Raw genomic sequence first — 3,603 nt, 5'->3', positions numbered from 1 at the left:
ACTCACAACGTCCGGTCTGGGAATCGAAACTGCGATCCTACGACCGCAAGGGCTATTATATATGCCTCCATGCATATAGTGGAGGGCCATTGCGCCTCCACCATGCATTGCTTAGTAAAGAAATAAGAAACGTTAGCCTCCACCATGCATATAGATATATACATATACGCACTTACCCCCCTCCCTCATACATATACATGCACATATATAATGAGCCAGTGCTCCAGTATGACTAGAGCCACGATGACTAAAACAAATTAAAGAACTAAAGAAAGAAAATTACCTTTGGCACTAGTTTTCTTAAATTATCTGAACTTTTGTTGAATAAACCAGTTGAATGTCTCTTCTTACATCATTACGCGCCCTCACTGACGTTAGAGATATAAACCTAGAACACTAATTTGGCTTCTTAGTAAATGTAACGATCGTCGTAGATATGGATAACATAAGGGTTAGCTCTCACTAACGAGAGAGAAAAGAAAGGAAAAGAAAATAGCAGCCAAACATACACATACGTATACATATACACACCTACACACGCGCATGCATACATAGACGTACAAATGTTCTTAGCTTTTGTATATTGAATTTTTTTTTCTTATTGATTACTTATGTATGTCTATAGATGTCTTTGTTAGTTTCCGTTCGGTGTGCACAAGTCTCAGCTTCGTTTCTAAACAAACATCTGAGAATTCTTCAATAAGCAACATGTGGAAATCTCTTATGAAAAGATTTCAATTTATCCCACTGTTTGAACTCTTTGGCGGTGGATTGGTAGAATCGTTTGTACAACAGAGAAAATGCCTGCTGGTTTTTAGTTACAGCTCTTTTGTACTCTCTGAGTTCAAAATCCGCTGAGGTCATCTTTGCTTTTTATCCTTCTGGGAATCGATAAAATAAATATCACTTCAGTTCTCTAGTCGTTTTATGTTCCTATAATGCATTTTAGAATACATGAATGGAATTATAATGGAAGAGAAGACTATTTGCCAACATAGACCATCCTCGGATTCTATAATATTATTTTCATAAAATAAAAGAACCGAGTTTTGATTTGCTTGTGGGTAAGGAGAGAAAAAATAAAATATTGCTGGTAAAGGCAAAATTTTTCAGTTTGGGAAATGATGTCTTTTTCCAGTCCTTGGTTTCTGATATTTTAACTATCTAACGGCAAAATCCCAATTGAGCTGTAGCTAGCTAAAGAGGTAAGGTCCCAAGTTCTTATGCTATCACCGCTATTGCGTTGTGTACATGGTCAAGACCCTCTAATATAAAATGACTTGGTCATGATTTAATACAGATCAGAGTTGTACGTTGCTGGAGTACTGAAACATTAAAAAGTGCTTTTATCTTCAACTGATTATTTCCAATCCATCCTTGAATATTATCTTAGTGAATTGACAACTTTGCGAAACTGCTTGTGTTAGATACATCATGACATAGAATCAAATCGGTTATCCTGTGACCCGATAGATTGTGCACAAAACCTCTAAAAACTAATATAACTAAATGCTCTTAAATTTACATTAATATAAACCGAGATACGTAAATCTGTTTGCCAAACATTAGTTTTTTTTTTACATACAAGATCAAATATTGAAATTAAGCACAAAGACAAGGCTTTTTTTTAATTTTTTTTTTTTTAAGAAGGGCTCAGTCGATTGTTATCGATTCTGTTCTGAAATATTTTAACGACCCTAGAAAAACGAAAAGCAAAGTTCATCTTGGTCGGCTTTGAAAGCAGAACGTCAAGATACATAAGTGAATATCGCAAAACATTTTCCCCGACTTTCCACCGATTCTGACAGTCTACACCTAGATAAAATATTGGTTTCAAATACTGGCACAAGGCCAGCAATTTCGGGGGAGGGGTAAGTCGATTACATCGACCCCCAGTGGGCAACCGGTACTTATTTTATTGACCCTGAAAGGATGAAAGGCAAAGTTGGCCTCGGCGGAATTTGTACTCAGAACATAAAGACCGACGACACCTAGATAAAATATTGATTTCAAATTTTCGACACAAAACCAGCAATTTGGTGGGGGGTGTCGATTATATCGATCTCAGGGCTCAACTGCTATATCACGACAATGTTTCGTCGCCTGGTTCCGATTGGTCAAATCAAACTATCTTAAGGAATGATTTGTTGGTTAAACCAATGAAAAAGACGTTTATGAGTCCATATATTTTTCTTTCTACGAAAGACATAAGGGCTGAAATTTTGATGGTAGGGGCTAGTCGGTTACATCTACCCAATGCTAAACTGATACTTATTTTATCGACCCTGAACGGATGAAAGGCAAAGTTGACCTCGGCGGAATGTGAACTCAGAATGTAAAGCTAGAAGAAATGCCATCCATGGAAACAGCAAACTTCTTTGAGCAAGTTGCAAGCCATTTGCAAGTTGAAATCGTGATAGGGTTTCAGTCGTTATTGAGTCTCTATTTTACTTCACGTATACTGCTGAGGTCTTTGTGAAAGGTATGGACATCTCCCATTGCTCCAATTAATTCCCCTACTTTTTTGTACCTAGAAATAACTTTTCGTGATGTGGTTGACAGACATTTCCCAGTATCGAGAGATTCTGGGAAATGTCTGTCAAACTTTCAAATCCGCCATTACTTAATCTAGAAGGGATTGTTCCCCTACGAAAGCTGATCACTAGGGGTACACCACATGCTTAATTTCGTGTTAACGAAATGATGATTAAGGCCGTGTGAGTCGTAGTTGTTTAGCCCAAGGTCAAACCTAACTGTGTGGGCTTATGAGCAGACTCATGAAAAAAGTTAACACTGATTGAGCATATCGATAACCAAAGGTATTTCAGCTGTGATAATCCCATCTTTTAAGGATATATTGGACTATATTATCTTACGTGTTCTTTCCTTGTTTAAAACGGTGAGCTGTGATTTAATAGAGATTTAGCTGCTGTTTCTCACATGTACATCAACTACATAGAGGCATCATCTTTGGTTCGTTGCTTTGTAAAATTGCGATAATACATGACCGGTGCTTTGTTTCATCGACCTCGAAAGGATGAAAGGCAAAGCTAAGATATGTCATTAAGCATTTTGTAAGCCGAGTTAACGATTCTGCCAACTTGTTGCCTTAAAGACCGAGATTAGTCCGTACTATGTTAATGCTTTTCTAAAAGTCTTAGATTATACTTTTTAAAAATCGGGGTGCATCCAGATACCCACCATGGTGCACTGTTTGAAAATGACTGCATTAGACATATCTTTACATCATCATCGAAAAGACTGCGGTCTTCAGCATGATATTTGCTATTACTGTGGTAAATATCTGCCAAATATTTAAGAAAAATAAGCTTGCAATATGCAAATGCTTTGTACTGAAAATTTTATCGTCCATCTTTTACCTGTTTCAGTCATTGGACTGAGGCCATGCTGGGACACCGCCTTGAAACGTTTAGTCTAACAAATTGGCCTCAGTACTTATGTTTTTTTTAAAAAATCTGGTACTTATTCTCTCGGTGTCTTTTACCCGCTAAGTTACGGGGAACGTAAATAAACCAGCACCGGTCTCAAGCGGTTGGAGGGATAGGTGGACAAACACAAAGACACGCACATACATACATACAT

The 3,603-nt window shown here is 37.4% G+C and overlaps 1 long non-coding RNA gene across 1 annotated transcript in view; it reads right to left on the bottom strand.

The window, feature by feature from the left end:
- LOC128248035 (uncharacterized) overlaps positions 1-935 on the bottom strand; it is a 2,649-nt gene extending 1,714 nt beyond the window's left edge. Inside the window, exon 1 of the long non-coding RNA XR_008264307.1 lies at positions 284-935. This is a non-coding gene — a long non-coding RNA (uncharacterized LOC128248035). The remainder of the gene's footprint in view (positions 1-283) is intronic.
- Between the last annotated feature and the right edge of the window lie 2,668 nt (positions 936-3,603).

The sequence above is a fragment of the Octopus bimaculoides genome, chromosome 6 (genome assembly GCF_001194135.2).
Source record: "Octopus bimaculoides isolate UCB-OBI-ISO-001 chromosome 6, ASM119413v2, whole genome shotgun sequence".
NCBI lineage: Eukaryota > Metazoa > Mollusca > Cephalopoda > Octopoda > Octopodidae > Octopus > Octopus bimaculoides.
The sequence above is the reverse complement of the archived record's forward strand: the minus strand, read 5'-3'. Positions and strand labels throughout refer to the sequence as shown.